Source organism: Cervus elaphus, chromosome 3, assembly GCF_910594005.1.
Source record: "Cervus elaphus chromosome 3, mCerEla1.1, whole genome shotgun sequence".
Taxonomy (NCBI): Eukaryota; Metazoa; Chordata; class Mammalia; order Artiodactyla; family Cervidae; genus Cervus; species Cervus elaphus.
Window position 1 is genome coordinate 8,662,103 of NC_057817.1, and position 21,012 is coordinate 8,683,114.

The window sequence follows — 21,012 nt, forward strand, 5'->3', positions numbered from 1 at the left end:
ATGAAGCAACTATTTATTTTAGGACTTGAATGGGGACAGGATGAAGGAGGATACTATCACACTCATTTTAGAAGGTCATGAAACCTTAGTTTTTTTTCTCTCATCTTAAAAAAAAACAAAACAGGACTACAGTATCAGCTTTCTTTGTTTCTATCATATTATAAACACTGCATGTTACCATTCTGAATCTCCTTTCTTCTTTGATAATGAAAACTTTTTGCCAGTGACTGGATAAACTGTATGCATATTCTTAAGAAATTGACATGTTGAAAATCTTTGTTAAATTATCTGCAGCTGCTCATACCAAATACAACAGATTTATATTGAAAATGTAAGGCCTGTGAGTGCCAACTGTCCAAATACTAGAGAAACAAAGTGCAAAGTGTAAACAACTAACAATTCTGCTAAAGATAGGTAGATCAGCATGCATACTTGTTTGACAGTGTTAACTTTTAACTTATTTATCTGAAGCTTGTTAGAATGAATCATATATACTTCAAGTCATAAAAGCTCAATTCTCTTTAGTACATATCATATGTTGACATGTTGAGAAGATGCTCTGACTCTCAGCTAAACTTGTGCAAATCACTCAGATATTTTTTATCACTTCATATTTCCTTATTTATAGTCACTATTTGGTAGACAACTTTTTGAAGTCCTCATAATTGTTTTATCTATTTTTTTAAAGTAAGTAATAGCATAGGTTACTCTACTGGTCATCTTAGCAAGATATTTTAAAAATGTATTAATTCATGTAATTATATGTTTAACTCTTCAGTTTTCTTTTTATCATGATTCTTTGCATTTCCCATTGGCATAAATGTGTGTGGAAGTCAACAAATTAGCAACATTTCTAGTCTTAAATCTTCCCTTTGTATGGAAAAGTTTGAATTGATTACAAAGGGAGAAAAATTCTTCTATAACTGGAGTTGTGTTTTAAGGCTACAATGAGTATTGAACTTTCAAAGTCAGAAAATTGAGAGCTAAGACTAAAAATTTACCTAAAGACAGTTTTCTCACAATTCAGTCTTACGTGTCTTTTTGCTTCTTTTATTTGTTGGTTTGAAATAATAGGACTATTAAATCAGAAGACAGGAAGAGAAAACAAAAATCACTTAAAGCAATCATGTAGGAAGTGAAGTTAATAGTAACACATCCCCAAATTCTCTAACATATGTATTTCAATTCATCTTTCTCTGTAAAAATGCCTCTTGTGGCAGATATTAAAGTGGGGACAGGACTGATGAACATCTTTGATATATCTTAGAAAATACCTAAACACAAAGATTCATTTAAACACTGCAGTGAGGTCATCTCTGATTTGTACTTCCATCCTGCTATACTTTCCTCATTGACCCCTGGTTTAATCTCCTTTTTCTATTTTCAGTCTTTTACTGGGTTCTACCAAGTTATACTTCCCTTTTCCTTATCAGTCTATCATGTTTTCAGAAGTAGGGCCCAATGGTTTGCCAATGTATCTATGAATAATAGTGAAATTTGTTTAAACATACATCATTATGAAATGGCTTTGAGTCCTTTTCATAGCAAGTCATCTTTATTTTAACTACCTTTAAAAGCATCACATGTCCACTAGTGTATGTTCACCACAAGAATTACCTTGGTTCAGTAGAATGGGGGCTTCCCTGGTATCTCAGTGGGTAGAGAATCTGCCTGCAGTGCAGGAGACCCGGGTTAGATCCCTGGGCCAGGAAGATCCCCTGGAGAAGGGAATGGCAACCCACTCCAGTATTCTTGCCTGGAAAATCCCATGGACAGAGGAGCCTGGTGAGCTGCAGTCCATGGGGTCTCAAAGAGTCAGGCATGGCTGAGCGACTGAAACACGCACACAGCAGAGTGGGGGACTTACTATTCCAAAGCTGCGCTCTGTAGTAGCGTTTACAAAGTTTTGATGCAGTTGGTTATGATTTCTGAGATGGTTTAGACAGCAAAGGTTTTTATATTCTTAATATTAATTGATTAGAAGTAGATGTCCCCTAGAGCTATGTTCCAGTGGGGTCTGCTCACCTCCTAAGCAGCCTTTTTCCTGTCTAAAATTCCCTCTACCCAACCACTGGGTGTTATGTTACCATGTTTTAAAAATTTCTCTCTTAATATGTATCTCAGTCTGTATTTCTCTTTCCTTTTATTTGTTTAAGAATTATGTACCTTGAGGGGAGAGCTCTTGCCTGTCATATTTTTGTTTGTTTGTTTGTTTTTCTTAAAAATATGGAACGCATCACGAACTTGCGTGTCATCCTTGTGCAGCGTATTTTTTTTTTAATCCCAAATCCCTCTGTGTCTTGAGCAGTCTTATACAAAGTTGGTGCTCAGGAAATATCTATTCAAGTAATAAATAAAGGAATGAATGAGTGAGCTAAACTGAAAGAAACCCTTCAAAGGTTCAGAGTGTTTACTCTTCTCCAGGATTAGCTTGTTGGCGTCAGGCACATTTGTGATTTATTTTGATGATTTAGGGCCATTGCATGTATTATTATAAAATCTGTGAGAAAGATGTTTATATTGTCAATAGATGATGACTTTAAATGAAATATGAATAGTTGGTGAGGAAATGTAAGATATGCTTATTTACATTAGCTCCTTTTGAAAAAACTGATGGCTGAACTGAAGTATATTCTACAGTTCAAAGCTCCTTTGTAGTTCACGTAGATGAGTCTATATGTTTTCCTATTTTATTTTATTTTACTTTGAAATGGGAGGGAAAACTGATATGAGACGTTTCTCTTGAACAAGAAAGGATTAAGGCTTCCCTTTTCTTTCATAATTCCCATAAGGATACTGAATATTTCAAATCCTTTTTCAAACATTGTAGACCTTGTTTTTGTTTTCCAATCTTCTGTTGTCAGAAATACTTTTTCCAAGACATATTTTGAGGTTCTTTGGAACCATGGATATCTGTTAGATATAGGAAAAATACTCATTAGTTAATGTCTCATACCTTAATATGTATTTAATCATTTCTCTTGATAGTAGTGATTAAAAAAGTTAGTTTCCTAAATAGTCTATGTATTATAATTTAAGGAAATTATAAGTAATATTTAGACACATTTATAAATTTTAAGACAATGAATTTAATAACAAACAAATGGACAAAAGCTCAACTGTTTCTACAATATAAAACAACCCATTGTTCTCTTATCCTGCTTGCATGTTTTTGTCAGCCTGATATGTTCGCTTAGTGACCACTGTAAAACAAACTTTCCCATTTCCCCCTTTTTCTCAAACCTTTGGGATCCCCTACTAGGTAATGCTCAGTATACACTTCTTTTTTAAAATGCATCAAAAGGCAATCCACTGCTCCTAGGGGTGCTCCCATCGCCTTCACACTGTAAGAGTGTGTCAGCTTGCCACCAAAACAATGTGTGACAACGTTTTTCCAGTATTTTTTTTTTAAACAAAGACATTTTATGAAGAGTAATTAATCAAATTTTAAGCTTATAGTTTGAAACCAGATTTTAACATTAAATAAGGTAAAATCTAAATGTAAAACAAAAAATATGATTCTTGACGCAGTTATATTGATCTTGAATAACTGGTCAACTTGGATAAAATATGAATGGTGGTATAGGAGTTACAGGGATATTAGAATATTGTCTTTCTACATTCTCCTGGAGAACTGGCAATAAATGTATAAGGCTTAGGGGTTTAGTTTGTTTGTTTGTTTGTTTGTTTTTTAATATATATTTTATTTATTTGACTTCATGAGGTCTTAGTTACAGCACATGGGATCTTGTTCCCTGACCAGGGTTTGAACCCGGGCCCCCTGCATTGGAAGCACAGAGTCCTAGCCACTGAACCACCAGGGAAGTCCCCGGCTTAGGGGTTTTTAAAATATTTTTATTTGCTCACTTTTGGTGGTGCTGGGTCTTTGCTGCTGCCCACAGGCTTTCTCTAGTTGACGAGTAGGGGCTGCTCTGTAGTCGCGCCTGTGGGGTTCTCACTGAGGGGTCGTCTTTTGTTGCCGAGCATGGACTCTAGCCACGCAGGCTTCAGTAGCTGTGGGGCACAAGCTTAGTTGCCCCAAAGCATGAGGGATCTTCCCAGATGAGGGATCGAACCTGTGCCACCTGTATTGGCAAGCAGATTCTTATCCACTGAACCCCAAGGGAGGTCGCAAGGCTTAAGGTTTAATTAAAATGGCTTTGAGGGTTTCTATAGTGCTACTGGATAGCAAAATAAGTTTTTTTTTCTTTTTTTAATTTGATTTTTCTATTATTTTCTGTTGATGTATATTTGATACATTATATTTCATATGGACAGCATAGTGATTTGACATTTGTATACAGTGTGAAATGATCACCACAATAGTAACCATTTGTCACCATACAAAGTTAATACAGGGTTTCCCTGGTGGCTTGGACTGTAAAGAATCTGCCTGCAGTGTAGGAGAACCAAGTTTAATCACTGGGTCAGGAAGATCCCCTGGAGGAGAGCATGGCAATCCACTTCAGTATTCTTGCCTGGAGATTTCCATGGACAGAGGACCCTGGTGGGCTACAGTCCATGGGGTCCAAAACAGTCGGACATGACAGAGTGACTTTCACACACTCACAAGTTAATATAATATTATTGATTTTATTTCCCATAGGGTACATTACATGCTCATGATTTATTTATTTTATTAGTGGATGTTTGTAGGGAAGGGAGTTTTTTAAAAACAGGAACAAGTCAGCCTAAGTGACTGCAGGCTCATGCAAGTGGTACAGGCCTCTTGGTCTAAGGGATTATAGAAGCACTTTGATTTGATTCACAGAAGCCAGAAAATCCAGCAACCATAGGATGTAGAACCAAACATTCTCTTTATCCCACATAAAGACCAATAACGAACATTAATTTTAATCACAGAAAACTTTTGAGAAAGGCCTAGAGACAGATTTACTGTTGGCTAGCTATAAAAAGTGTGATTAAGATTTAAAATCTAACTTTGTGCATAGAAGGTACATATTTTATCTATATTCTTCTTGAATAACTCAGCAAATAATTTGGATAGTTCATTTAATAATTGTAAAAGTAAAAAAAAATTCCTTGTAATATCCAAACAAGCTTTGATCTTTAGCTAAAATGACAAACATACATTCCCAATAAAGATCTTATTCATATTTAACCTCCTCTTCAGTGTAACCAAATAAAATTATTAACATATACATTTGTTCTTTAGAAGATACAAATAACATGGCAAGGATTAAATTTAGTAATGTGACAGTCAAAACAAACATTAAATGTAACAGTTTAAAATGAAGTCAGTGTTTAGACATGATAAATGCAATTATTCAAGTTGAAAGTGGATGAAGTCCAAGATACATAATTATTCTTTGTTCCTCCTGACTGTTGTATTTCTTTTTACATATTGATTTTTATCTGATCTTTTTTCCTAAAAGAATATTTGGCATTTCTAAGATGAAAGTATATACAGAGCTTAAGTACATTGAAAAATATGTAAGCATTGTTATTAATATATATTAATATATATGTTATTTATATGTATATGTATATAAAATCCTGAAGGTTACTATTTAAAGTAAGTGAAATTAAAATTTAGCTAGGCATGATACTAACAGGAAGATGAATATCAAATGCTCTTTGAAAAAATAATGAATAGATGGGTGTGAGGAAAGGAGTGGAACACATGATGTCCTTTCAAACAGAATCAGAGATGTAGAAAATTCTAGAGTATGAGAATAAAATGTGAACATCCCCAAGCATAGCAGACAGCCATTCCTAGAGCGGTGACACTTAACCGTGAGTAGAACCAAAGATATAAATAAAAGCTTAAACACTATTCTACAGAAGGAAATGGCAACTCACTTCAGTATTCTGGCCTGAAGAATTCCATGGACAGAGGAGCCTGGTGGGCTACAGTCCATGGGTTGCAGAGAGTCAGACATGACTGAGTAACTAACACATGCAAAACACTAATTAGTTTTAGTAATTGTCGTGTGGGCTTCTGTGATGGTTCAGTGATAAAGAATACACCTGCCAATGCAGGAGGTGCTGGTTCGATCCCTTGGTGGAGATCTCCTGGAGGAGGAAATGGCAACCCGATCTAGTATTCTTGCATGGGAAATCCCAAGGACAGAGAAGCCTTGTGGGCTACAGTCCATGGGGTCGCAAAGAGTCAAAAAAATTCACTGACTAAACAGCAACAACAAATTGTTGTATAGCAAAATTTAAAAAAAATCACGATAATAGAATAAACCCTAGGGTGCTGTTGTGACCCCACCTCTTCAGGCTCCAAAGAGTATAAAATGTGGCCAGCTTGCATTTCTGGGCTGCACTGATCTAGTAGATTGTATGCTGCTGAAGCCACTGAAGTTTGCATGCATTTAGGCAGAGCATTGAGGAAGACGAGAGAGTGGAGCTGGCTCACCCCAGACACTGTCCTTCCTTTCAGGCACAGAATCTGCCTTGTAGATTTGCTGGTTCTGTGATTAACCAAAGTTATTTTCCTCTAATCTTCAAACTTTGTGATTGGCTGTAACTCAAAGAGCTATTAATATTCAGAAGAACTTGAGAAGAATCAATGGAATGCTGGGATATCTGGATTATAATGTGGGGAGAAATAGAGCCAGGGCATATGTTCCTATGAAATAAAAATAGGTACTCCTAAGAAACTTAACGCGTGCATGAAGTCTGGTTAATTTAAATAATTGTATGAGAGCCGTAAACATCACTATGCAAAAACCTACCCTTACAGATATGTCCAAGCTGTTTAAAATGATGATTTAAAAAGACTGACAATGCTCTGCTCTACTAGCTGAAAATGCAAGTTTTAATTAATATGGTGGAAATGAGGTCAAGTGGAAAGAAGCTGGGCTTTGAGCAGGGCTGATGCAGTTCTTAGGTTTGCCCTTTATTAGCTTTGTGACCTTGGGCAAATCAGCTATTCTAAGCATCAGTTTCCCAGCTGTACAGGATTCCATGAAATTAGAGATTTCTTGTCGTATAGTAAGTACCCTATTTGGGAAAATAAATGTCAAGTAGAAACAATATTGTATTGAAAAATATGGTAATGATAATTTTTTATGAAGCAAATCGCATAAGGTACTGACATTTATGCCTATGATCATTTGTTGAGTAAATGAAAATTTGTGTTAATATATGTGGTCCTGACCATGTCAGCTGTTTTAACATTGCATGACCTTCCCTCCTCAGGATTTTTGAAAGTATTGTTTCTATTTGGAACTTTCTTCCTTTGTTCTTAACCTGGTTAACTCTTACTCATTTTCAGATTTTAGTTCAGACTTAACTTCTTCAGGGCTAGCTTCCATGACCACCTGCCTCCACCATCCAAACTTACTTTCCTTTGCTTCATGCTCTCTTAATATCATGTTCCTTCCATTCAAAGCCACTATCTCAATTTTTAATAATGCATGTATTAGTATAATTATTTATTAAATATATTTCCCAGTAGGCCACAAACTTTATGGGGGCAAAACTGTGATTTCTTTTGCCCACCAATATATTTCTAGTGTTTAACATAAAATATATTCTGCATATAAGTTAAATAAGCAGGGTGACAATATACCATCTTGACACCCTCCTTTCCCAATCTGGAACTAGTCTATTGTTCCATGTCCAGTTCTAACTGTTGCTTCTTGACCTGCGTACAGGTTTCTCAGGAGGCAGGTAAGGTGGTCTCATATTCCCATCTCATTAAGAATTTTCCACAGTTTGTTGTGATCCACACAGTCAAAGGATTTAGCACAGTCAATGAAGCAGAAGTAGTTGTTTTTCTGGAATGCCTTTGCTTTTTCTACAATCCAATGGATGTTGGCAATTTGATTTCTGGTTCTCCTGCCTTCTTCTGAATTCAGCTTGTACATCTAAAAGTTCTGTTGAAGCCTAACTTGAAGGATTTTGAGCATTACCGTGCCAGCATGTGAAATGAGTGCAATTGTGCGGTAGTCTGAACATTCTTTGGTTTTGCCTTTCTTTGGGATTAAAGTGACAACTGACCTTTTCCAGTCCTCTGGCCACTGCTGAGTTTCCCAAGTTTGCTGGCCCTTTAACAGCATCGTCTTTTAGAATTGAAATAGCTCAGCTGGAATTCCATCACACTGGCTTTGTTTCTAGTGATGCTTTCTAAGGCCCACTTGACTTTACACTCCAGGATGGCTGGCTGTAGGTGAGTGATCTCACCATCATGGTTAACGGGTCATTAAGACCTTTTTTTTTTTTTAAATCACATTATAGAAGGTTAAATCAGATTATATGAAGTTTCTCTTTCTAAATACCCTGTGAGTTAGTTCTTTCAACAATAATGTTGTAAGATTGTCCATTTTTCTATAACTTAGTCAATACTAGTTGTTGATATTCTTTTTAATCTTCTCAAATAGGTTGAGTAGCTTTTAAAAACATCTAAACCTTATTCATTGTGTTAGTTACTGGTGAATGCTTGCATGTGTGTAAGCTTTAAGCTCTGGGATCTCTCAGAATGGGTTTATATACTATAATTACCTCTTGGGAGCCCTTCTGGAACAAGTTACAAAAGCCTGTGATACTTTAGATTTTTGGTCTCTAAAATGGGTTTAGTAATACCTACCTTACTATGTTATTCTAATGAGTGAATAAATTGAGCATAGAGGGGCATCTCTCTCAATAAATGATTATTTCATTCTCCTTACTCTATTAATTTGGTTACTCAGTTTGATATTAACAGTTTCCATGATGAATGTGGGCTTCGCTGGTGGCTCAGATGCTAAAGAATCCACCTGCGATGGGGAAGATCTGGGTTCAGTCCCTTGGTTGGAAAGATCCCCTGGAGAAGGGAATGGCTACCCACTCTAGTATTCTTGCTTGGAGAATCCCCATGGGCAGAGCAGCGTGGCGGGCTACAGTCCACGGGGTCGCAAAGAGTCGGACACAACTGAGCGATTAAGCACAGCACACAGTATGATGAATGTATAAAAATATAGAGGAAAGTAACCAAAGTTAATTAACAAGAAATTTATATTTTGTTATAAGAAGACTGCATATTTATTTTAACTTTATAAATAATGAGCTGTTTGGCGAGAGAAAAGTTTTTCATGGCAAGACTGTGGCTGCCACTGATAGAGGTAAAAGAGACATGTTTTTGGTCATTTGTTGCTTTTTATACAGAAGAAACACTTTAAACGTATATTTTCTCCAAAAGTATTTTTGGGAAAGCCCCTTTTTCTTCAAGCTGCCAACAGACTATAAACATTTAAATTACTGTTTTACACTATTAAGCACTCCATGCGTGAGAGCCTCAGGACCTCTGTAGTAGTTGTTACCCTTAGGTTACCCAAAGCTCACTTCTATATTTTACACAACTTTCTGCTCCAGTTACACCTTGTCAAAAAGATCTTCTCTGACTATACTTCTCAAGAAAACACCATTGTTGCCCCTTATTATCCTGTTTGATTGTTCTACTTGGTAAGTGATAGCACGTACCAATACATTATAGTTATCAATTAATCTTCCCATTGGAATGTGAGATCTGTGGGAATAGGGAGTATTCACTACTGTGTTCTCACTTCCTGAAACGTCACCCAGCATACAGAGCAGCCAGAATACATATTTATTAAATGAATGAGTAAATTGAATCAATAATAAGAAAGGGTTCCCTGGTAGCTCAGTGGTAAAAGAATCCGCCTGTGATGCAGGAGACATGGAGACGTGAGTTTGATCCCTGGACTGGGAAGCTCCCCAGAGGAGGAGATGACAACCTACTCTAGTAATCTTGTCTGGAAAATACCATGCTCAGAGAAGCCTGGTGGGTACAGTCCTTAGGATTACAAAAGAGTCAGATGTGACCGAGTGACTAGACAACAACAACAATAATGAGAAAAAGAGTTCTTATTTGATTGTGGAATTTGCTTAAATTGACAGTATGATTATATCCCTGCTCACATGAGTGATGAATTTAATCGACTATATGTATTTAGGCTGTATGTATATTGCATAGTATTCTTTGTCTCCATTTGCATGTTCCTCTATCAAAAGGCAATACTTAGAGGGAGCCATTATAATTTCCTCTTTGTCCTTGTATCTTTTGAGAAAAATATAGCATACTGGAGAAGCACTTAGCAATTTAGGTTCTTAGTCTCTTTCCAAGGCATAGGGTAGCGTGACAGCGGCTCTGTGTGCTATTATTGTTCTTACTTCCATCAAAATTCTAAAATAAATTATATATATATGTATATATATATATTTGGAATAATATATTTGGAAATGAAGTTGGCTAATGTTTCTACTACTGTTTTGTAGCCATGGTCTGAGAAGCTGGCAGAGCCAAGAGGAGCCTAAGCAGACATGCCAACTGAAAGTATTAGATACTGAATGGGATCCTGGAACAGGGATAAAAGACCTTAGTTAAAAACTAAGGAAATAAGAATGAAATATGGAGTTTAGTTAATAACAAGGTATTAACATTGATTCATTGATTGTAACAAATATTCCACAGTAATATAAGATGTTAATAATAGAGGAAATTTGGTGCTGGTTCCCATATAACTCTTGATATGGTCTTCTCAATTTTCTGTAAACCTAAAACTGTTCTAAAAAAGTCTGTCCATTAAAAAAAGGAAAAAAAACTGTAATGTGATCTCATGAAGAGGTCTCTGGCAAATCGAGCTTAGTCATTCTGGTTACATTTGTTTTAATTGTATAAGGGTTGTTAGAGTTCTCACAGTATATATACTCTGCTCTATAAGCAGTTGTTGGCCATCAAAGTCAGACCTGAATTGCTTTCTGAGAATGGGTGAGAAAAATTAATGCTCACGTCAGTCACATAAAGTTCAGTAAGATGTTTACAGGACTGCTCAGTGCTCAGTTGCTTCAGTGGTGTCTGACTCTCTGCGACCCCATGCACTGTAGCCCACCCCGCCCCCCCCAGGCCCCTCTGTGCATGGGGTTCTCCAGGCAAGAATACTGGAGTGGCTTGCCATGCCCTCCTTCCTCCAGGGGATCTTTCCCACCCAGGGATTGAACCCGTGTCTCCTGTGTCTCTTGCGTTGAAGGCAGATTCTTGATGCAGTGAGCCCCCTGGGAAGCCCGTTTCTGGGAGAGAGACCTGAATTTGTAGATATTCAGTTCCCCGTTGAGCATCTTTGTGACTTTGTCTGCACACACTTTGTCTCAGACAAGCATTTCTTAGTTTTTAATGACTCTTGTAGGAGGAAGCCGCTCTCAGTAGAATGTGGCAGCATGGGGGTCGGTCACTCTGTGCCACCAATTACAGCGGATGCAGAGGAACTATTTATGAGTGAGTAAGGGAGAGCTGCAACACAGTCTATATTAAGCAAGTAACCCTGAAAAGTCCCCAGGCTCAAAAATTTCCCCTGCATACCTTCAGAGAGCCATAGGGTTTTAAGACAGCAAGGCTTTAGTATCTGTCTAAATCACATCTCTTTGTAATGCAAGATTCGTGTTCACAGAATTCCCATTAAATGGGAATTAAAATGTTTGACTCATAGGACTATACAAGCTAAATGAGTTCATGTGTATGATAATCATTTTACCGTGTAAAGTACTCCATATGGATATACATAATTGTTATGTGTAATCATCAGAGTTCACTGCCTTACAAGCCAATTTGTTTCCCTTGTTGGTTGGCTATGGCTTTTTAGAAAGCATTTTGTCTCATTAAGTCAATCATCTCTTCCATCATTTTTGTGGGACAAAGCAGGTAATAATGAAGTCCCATAGATGTGGGTTCAAATGCTGGCCCTCTTAATCAGAACCTTGGATAAAAGATTTCACTTCTTTACTCTCATTTTCCTCATTAATACATAAATGGCCATAATCTCTACTTTACAGCGATCTTGGTGATGTGATATCATTTGTAAAAATGTGTGTGTATCCTAAGTGCCTAATAAATAGTAGTAGTTATTATTTTATGAATTTGACTGTTTTGATTCTACATTAGGTAAGAAAGAGTGAGTAGAAGCCCCAAGCCTTTCCAGCCTCCCAATGACTCTTCATAAAAATATGCCTAAAAAAAAAAATAAATAAATAAATAAATAAATAAAAAATATGCCTGAACCTCCATTTCTAAGTAATAAAGACAGTGAGTGGCATGATTCTATTTCTCTTATTGTATTTCTCATTCTAGGAAAAGAAAACCTGAGGGACAGATTCTTTGTTTGGCAAATGGTTTGTCTCATACTGAAGTCACATCATGTAAAATGTGGATTCCCTTCATTATCAGGAAAATGGATAATTCTGTTAGCATGCAGTTAATTTTTCCTTACAGAGGTTACGTATTTAGAAATAGGATAAACCCTGCAGGCAAGCAGTACTTTTTTTTTTTTTTTCTCATGCTGCGACCCAGTCACCTCTTTATTTTATTTTATTTACTTATTATTTATTTATTTATTTATTTTTTAAATTTTTTTTTCATGTATTTTTATTAGTTGGAGGCTAATTACTTCACAACATTGCAGTGGGTTTTGTCATACATTGACATGAATCAGCCATGGAGTTACATGTATTCCCCATCCCGATCCCCCCTCCCACCTCCCTCTCTACCTGATTCCTCTGGGTCTTCCCAGTGCACCAGGCCCGAACACTTGTCTCATGCATCCCACCTGGGCTGGTGATCTGTTTCACCCTAGATAATATACATGCTCTTCTCTCGAAACTTCCCACCCTCGCCTTCTCCCACAGAGTCCAAAAGTCTGTTCTGTACATCTGTGTCTCTTTTTCTGTTTTGCATATAGGGTTATCATTACCATCTTTCTAAATCCCATATATATGTGTTAGTATGCTGTAATGTTCTTTATCTTTCTGGCTTACTTCACTCTGTATAATGGGCTCCAGTTTCATCCATCTCATTAGAACTGATTCAAATGAATTCTTTTTAATGGCTGAGTAATATTCCATGGTGTCTATGTACCACAGCTTCCTTATCCATTCGTCTGCAACATCACTCATTATCAGAGAAATGCAAATCAAAACCACAATGAGGTACCATTACACGCCAGTCAGGATGGCTGCTATCCAAAAGTCTACAAGCAATAAATGCTGGAGAGGGTGTGGAGAAAAGGGAACCCTCTTACACTGTTGGTGGGAATGCAGACTAGTACAGCCACTATGGAGAACAGTGTGGAGATTTCTTAAAAAACTGGAAATAGAACTGCCATATGACCCAGCAATCCCACTCCTGGGCATACACACTGAGGAAACCAGATCTGAAAGAGACACGTGGACCCCAGTGTTCATCACAGCACTGTTTATAATAGCCAGGACATGGAAGCAACCTAGATGCCCATCAGCAGACGAATGGATAAGCAAGCAGTACTCTTAAAGAACATCTTATTTAATAATTTGGCCGCAGTGAGTCTAAGTTGTGGCGCACAGGCTCTGTGGTTGTGGCGGTTGGGCTTAGATGCTTGAGGCATGTGGGATTCCAGTTCCCCAACCAGGGGGTCGAATCTGCATCCCCTGCATTGCAGGGTGGGTTCAGAACCACTGGGCCATCAGCGGAGTCCCAAGTAGTGTTTCTTGTAAGTTCTCCAGCCAGAGCCTTAGCGCTGTGTCGCTCCAACTTTGCTAGATATTATCTACGTAGACAGCGTGTAAATGACGCAGTCTGGAGCTGTGCCGCGTGTTGCTGCCTCCTCTGCCTTCCCTGCCGATTAATAATCTGCTATTTTACAGTTGTTCTGAGGCAGAATGCCTGGATAGCTGTGCTTTTCTTCAGGCCAACTTAGTGGATCTCAAACGTGAGCACACATAAATGTGAACTTATTCTGTCAGCCTAACATTTTGTAAAGGGGCTTTTTGTCATGCTATTTTTGACCTTAGGCTTTAAGATGACTCTCTCTCTGTCTCCCTGCCCTGTTCTAACACTTGGCTCTGCTGTGCTGTCAGGGGAAATATCGAGTCATTACCGTGTTTGCTGGCGGTTAGTAGCTGGGTTGGAATCTTCCTTGAATTGCATGTCGGGATCAGATTTCCTCATCCATCAACATTCATGGAAAATGGCAGCTAGTCTTTTACAGCTCTTCCTGCTGCTCAGCAAAATCATTTGATATAATATTTGGTTAAAAAGCTATTTTCTTCTAGCATGTTTACTAAGAGAGAGTTCAAGAGAGAGGATGTGCACTGATGAGCATATTTCATGGTGAAGAAACATATTTTCTCTTTTCCTCAAAGATGCTCTCTGTTGCATTAGGATTTTGCTGTAGTTACTTGATATTTCTTTCTCTTAACTTTCAGTATACCACAGGGAAATAAAAAAATCACAGGTCCATCTGGAAGTCTTTCCTAGAAAAGATTGGCTATACATTCAAGCCATATTTTTTTTTAAAGATAGATACATTTTACAAAAGATACAAATTATATTTGGCCACCTGAAATATTTTTTTTCCATGTGATCTTCTTGCAATTTGAAATAAAGTCGGAAGTAAACTCTCTGGGAGGCTCAGCGGCTACCATAACTTTAAAACTTTATAGCTCTTTCAGCTAAAAAGCAGAGCTGGCTTCTAAAGCTAGTTGGTTCGTTTTATAACTGTGGCCCTTGAGCTTGGTACCAAGAAGCAGCTCCAAATGGTAGCTCTGATTCTTTATTTATGCAATTCTCAGTTCACCATCAGTTTAGTAAAACTTTAGAAAAAGGAAACAAATATTGACAATGGCAAATTATTATTTAGATGTACTCCATCTTCAGAAATGTCAAGTATGTTTTATCATAAGTGTAATGATGAGGAAAGAAGTCTAATGATTTTATTAACTCGTTATTCCTGAAAACATGAGATTATCATTATATACAGTGGGGGAAAAACAATTAAAATGTTAGGCTTTTTCTAGGAGTGAGTGTTTTATTACAGTGAAATGTGATTCAGTTCCTCAATTTATGTCAGAGTCACAGATTTTGAACAGCTCTTAGAATTCAGTGACCTGCTTGTATAAATGATCAATCTGAAGTCTAAAGAGACTACATGGTTTGCCTCAGCTGTCACCATTGTTTGTTGTTTTGTAACTGTATAGGTGCCTCTTATTTTTAGGGGAGAAAAAAGATGGCAATACACAACAATACCTTGTACAGAACATGTGCTCAATAAACGCATTTTAGATTCTTGTCTAATAAATGTCTACATAGAGATACAAGTGATGTTGCTCATGTATGAAGGTTCCTCTGCTTCTTACCAGTGTATCTGCCCCAGAGAAGTATTTTTGTGAATCAAAAATTTCGAGAATATGCTCCAGTCTTAAGTTGGAAGTGAATTCTGACATTCATTCCAAATGCCCGTGCCTCTGGTCGCCTCCTTCCTTTAGTTTCTCAGTTGAGTAGCTGACAATCATTAATGTGCTCTTAAACACATAGGAGTGGTCATATTCCTGAAAAAACAGTGCTGAAGCAAAGAACATACTTGCAGTTTGAGTCATTCTGTAGCTCTCCTGTTGCTTAAGATTAGTTTTAGTCCAAAGTGAGGCATAGCTGTAGTTCTGTGATCTTTCTCACCATATTTGACAGTGGGAGCTGCATTAGGTTAAATCAAACTGGTCTTCTCAGTCTTTCCATTTAAGAATATTTCTGTTTAAGCAAATGATACATTATTTTTGGCCGTTATTTCTCCCGGTTAAAAGTGGCATCATTCATCTCTTTGTCTAAGCCAAATATCTGTTCTTCATTCCTGGTATCAAATCAGTCACCAGATCCTGCTCATTTTATGTCTTGACTATTTCTTCAACCTCCTCCTTTCCCCATTTATCGCTTTTATCACTACCCTAGTCCCCACCATTGCAATCTCTCATGTGTAGTTCCTAAAGTCACCTTGGTGATAGTCCCAATCCAGTTATTCTGTCTCCCAAACAGTCTTTAAACTGTTGGCTGAGGAATGTCAGTTCCACCATGCCACATACATGTGAACGGTCCCTGTTGCCACAGGGGGAATGCCCATCCACCCAGCGTACTCCACGGGGCAGCTGTGATCTGCTCCCTGCATTCATTTACAGCCTCTTCTCTTTGCTCTAATAACACTAAATGGCTTCTGCTCACACAGCCTGCTGTTCAGTGATTTAGTTTTTCCCCCAGCTCCTTTGAACTTTTATATCTTCCCCTACCATCACTACAAAGCATGTGTCGCTTAGACTTAACATATTATATTGATTCATATTATCCTTCTCTGAATCTAACACAGATTATTAATCCCTCAAGTGTAGTTAACATGCTTTTTATTCATGTTTTTTTCAATGGGTATAGTTTCTCATTTGAAAATATCTCAAATCTGACTTGGATATTGTTTAAGCATTTTGTTGCTTCCACCCCTAGACAACTCGTTGCTGAATTCTTCTTTCTCAAAGATATAGTGACATCCTACAATTTTTTCTGGTATTCTTGTTTTTAACTGTTGTGGCTTGCTGAATAAAAGTCATTAAATTTGATACATTTAATGTCATTTCCTTCATTTCTGGAATTGGAGATACTTTTAAAATAATCTTTTCTTCTTAAATAAATATCTACAATAGGAGCTACCACAAAGCCAGCTCTCCATAAATAATTACTAGGCTGAAATGAGCTATATAATTGTGGTTCTGTTCTGATGTTGCCTTTTGACATGATTTATATATAACTCTACCCTTTGATTTCAGTCACCATAATCAATTTAAAATGTCTTTGTGTAAGATTTTTCAGTTGTCTTCATGAAGGATAGTGTGTATTCCAAGCTTTTTGAGAAAGAAGAGTTCTCTTCTAGGCTTATGGAGTTTTGGCAAGATTTCCATGCTAATTAAATAAACAATTATTAGGTTCCAGCTACAATGTCTGACTCTTTGTGACCCTATGGACTATAGCCTGCCAGGCTCCTCAGTCTGTGAAATTCTCCAGGCAAGAATACTGGAGTGGACTGCCATTCCCTTCTCCAGGGGATCTTCCTGACCCAGGGATCAAACCCAGGTCTCCCACATTGCAGGCAGATGCTTTACTGTCTGAGCCACGAGGGAAGCCCGCAATGTTAGATGCTAAGAATACAAACTTGGTGTTGCCTTAAGGAACACCCTGTTCTCAAGGAACAGATGTGCCTCCTAAGTGGTGTCCTATCACAGCTGCATTTAATTTAGACAATTTTATTCATCTGAGTTGATAAGAGAGAGAGAGATTGGGACTGAGTAATGAGAGAAATTAATTTAAACGCCATGGAAAATTTAGTCCATCATTCCATCATGAGATGGACTTGAATCTCTTCTTGGTTTAAATTTCTCCACGACTGATTGATTCCTCTACTTTAGAGGAAACTTGAGTATTTGAAAGTGAGAAAAGTGTGTCTTATATGGTAACTTCAGAACCAGTATTCAGGGAAAGACTGTGACATGCTGTGTTTAGGGAGGTAGTAAAATTTTATCTAAACTTGTATTTATTTGTGTGATTATGTGACACTGTTTTCCCCACTAGGTTATAAGTTCCCTGATAACAGGGACTATATTTACCATGTTTACCCTTACACCATTAGCGTTTGTGCTCAGGGCTGTCCTGTTGGGACTCTGTGACCCTTTGGACTGTAGCCCACCAGGCTCCCCTGTCCATGGGATTTTCTAGACAAAAATACAAGAATGGGTTGCCATTTCCTCTTCCAGGGGATCTCCTTGACACAGGGACCAAACCCACATCTCCTGAGTTCCTTGCATTGTAGGCGAATCATCTACTGGTAAGCCACTTGGGAAGCCATTAATTAACATTTAGCAAAACTTAACGGGAACTCAATAAATATTGAAAGGAGTTATCATAGGTTAATGTGATTTTCCTTTTCAATAGGTTTATTTAGATATTTAAGCTGCTTTTGTGATCTTTAATTGTGAATTTATTTTCTCCAACTTGTAAATTATCTGCTTTAGTGTTCTAGTTTAACATATATGATTTAATTTATTTTTTAAAATAAACAGACTTTAGTAGAAATAAAACATCTCTATTTTATCTTAAAAGTTTGATGAAGTTTAAAAAGAACACTCACCTTTTGGGTCATATGATCATTAATTTTTTGTGTTAACTTGATTGGGTCAGAGAATACCCAGACATTTAGACAAATGTTACTGTGGGCCTGACTGTAAGGGTGTTTGTGGATAAGATGACATTTGGTTTGGTAGACTGAGTGAAGATACCCTCCCTAATGTGTATGTGCTTTGTCCAATCAACTGAAGACCTGAATAGAACAAGACGGCTTGAGCCAGGAAATCAGTATTTTCCTGCCATTGGGCTAGAACTCACCCTTTAGGTTCCCCTACTTCTCAGGCCTTTGGATTCAGGTTGGAACTACACAGCCCTCTCTTGTGAGCCTCCAGCTTGCCAACTGCACACCTTGAGATTCTTAGACTATGTGTCACGTGAGCCACTTCCTTTTAATAAATCTCATTAGATGTATACCTTCTGTTTCCCTAGAGAACCCTGACTAATACAGGTGGATTTATCTAAGGTTAAAATTTAAGTGCTGGACAATCCATGGTAAACGCAGCTATTTTAACTACCATAAATTATTGCAATGATAACTCAGTAAATACTCTTTTACACTGTAATAATTATTGTTATACTGAACTCAACAAATCATGTTTATATCAAACTTAACGAACCTTATCATTCATGTTTATCACCATTAGTTACAGTTTAGGGTTAATGGCTGTTGAACTGTTGAAATCCAGTTGTTATTAGAGATGTACATGAATCAATAACTTTGGGTTCTTCTTAATATCATGCCTAAATACAATTCATGTTTTTAGAGCAGAAGAACATTCTAGTTCTTACATAAGCATGCAAAAAAAGTCCTATAGTTATACCATTTATCTGCGTTGTGAAACTTCTCTGGATACACAAAGAGTATAAATTTGAACTCCAATTTATGGAATGCGGTAGCTGCCACTCCTATCCTGTAGCTGTGTTAAGCCTGGCTAGGTATTCACAACTCAAACCAAGCTTAGTGGGTGGGTAGAATAAGAGAAAAAACTAAGAACTAATGTTCTAATGAACTTAACCTTTGAATTTTGTCTTATGTTAGTCTCATAAACCTTCATTTTATAAATTCTTGTTCTATGCAAATCGTAATCCATAGTCAATAAAAGTTTAGCTGTTGGTAAAATTTTTTGATGAATAACCTTCCTGAGAACTTTGCTGTTTACAACATACTATGATTTCTTTAATTTTAAAGAAATTATGAAGTAAAGAAATATAATAAATTTAACTTTAAGCCCTAGCTCATATCTAATTCTTATGTGGTTATCCATGGTTGGAATTAGAAAAACATGTCTATTTTTTACCTCTCCTTTTTAATTTAGATAACATCTGTTATGCTTTGATGTTTATTTTAACAAAAAACAACTCAGGGTAAATAGCCTGCTCTATTTTGACTTAGGAAAATATCCCTAAATCTCAATATAACAACTATATTTTTAGAATTTAAAGTATGAAGATGACTTTATGCACAAAGTAGGTACTCTATGACGTGAATAGATCCCAAAGTGTCTTAAAGAGCTATCTGTCAACTCTACGGAAAAGTTTCAAGTTCTTTTGAAAGTAGCTTCAAGTCAGACACATCAACATCTGAAATGCCTATAATGTTTCAGAAAATGGTTCAAAAGGAGGGAATCATGCCCAATATTCTAATATGATAAATGATGTAATAATTTAGACACAGGATAGTTCTCCAGAGCAGCCTGTGGTTAGCCAAATATTTTCCTCCCTTTCTTCTCTTAAGCAAGAGTATCCTGTTTTATAACAAAGACTCCTTGTAAATTTAGTGTTCCTAATGAAATATTAGAACTTTTTCTTGGTATTTCTGCTTTAAAAATTGGTAAGTGAAACAAAGTGAAATAACAAAATAACCTAATCAAGTATATTTCTCCAGTCATCTAGATAGGCTATTCTGTATCTATGTTGTGATTCATGATAAATGTACTTCCAAATATTATTTTCATGATAATTCAGTAAATGTTTATGTGGTAAGCATTGTTTTTATAATATGTTGAACTCAAAATATTCCATATAGCACTTTTGTCTCTCATCTCTTTGTTTATGTTCTTGGCAGACATATGTAAATATGTTGTCTTTTGGGGGAAATGCAATCTCATTTCTTGTACTCTCAAATCTAGATACAGGCAGGAAATATTTCAATCATACTTGAGATATAGTAGGTTCAGCTATAGACCATCGCAATAGAGCAAATATTGTGACAATGCAAGTCACAAAGTTTTTGGTTTCCCAGTACGTATAAAAGTTGTGTTTACACTATGTCATAGTGAAGTGTTATGACAAAAAATTATCTACCTCAATTAAAAAATATTTTATTGCTAAAAACTGTAACCATCATCTGAGCTTTCAGTGAGTCATAATCTTTTTACAATAGTAACATCACAGATCACCAATCACAGATTACCATAACAGATACGATAACAGTGAAGATGTTTGAAATTTTGTGAGAGTTATGAAAATGTGACTTAGAGACACAAAGTGAGCCAATAAATGCTCGTGGAAAATGACACCCAGAGGTTTCCTCAACACAGGGTCATCAGACATCTTCATATTGTTAAAAATACAGTATCTGTGAAGCATCACAAAACAAAAGCACAATAAACTGTGATATGCCTATGTTTATCTCCAGAATTCTTTAACAAATTTCCGGTTGTATTATTTGTGCCTCATAACATTGTTTGAAACAGGAACTACCTAAGTTCAGTGACTTAATATATGATGCACTGTATCATGCAAATCACAAACATCTGGCAATTTAACAAACCCTTGTTCACTGAAGCTGTGAAATTAAAAGATGCTTACTCCTTGGAAGGAAAGTGATGACCAACCTAGATAGCATATTAAAAAGCAGAGACATTACTTTGCCAACAAAGGTCCGTCTGGTCAATGCTATGATTTTTCCAGTGGTCATGTATGGATGTGAGAGTTGAACTTTGAAGAAAGCTGAGTGCCGAAAAATTGATGCTTTTGAACTGTGGTGTTGGAGAAGACTCTTAAGAGTCCCTTGGACCGCAAGGACATCCAACCAGTCCATCCTAAAGGAGATCAGTCCTGGGTATTCATTGGAAGGACTG

General features: G+C 36.9%; 1 protein-coding gene and 1 non-coding gene across 12 annotated transcripts in view; one reads left to right on the top strand and one right to left on the bottom strand.

The window, feature by feature from the left end:
• Window positions 1-21,012, top strand: part of NAV3 (neuron navigator 3) — an 892,289-nt gene that overhangs the window by 548,200 nt on the left and 323,077 nt on the right. The window lies entirely within an intron of this gene.
• Window positions 3,752-3,824, bottom strand: TRNAG-UCC. Its single transcript has one exon. It is a non-coding gene; the product is annotated as a tRNA-Gly (tRNA).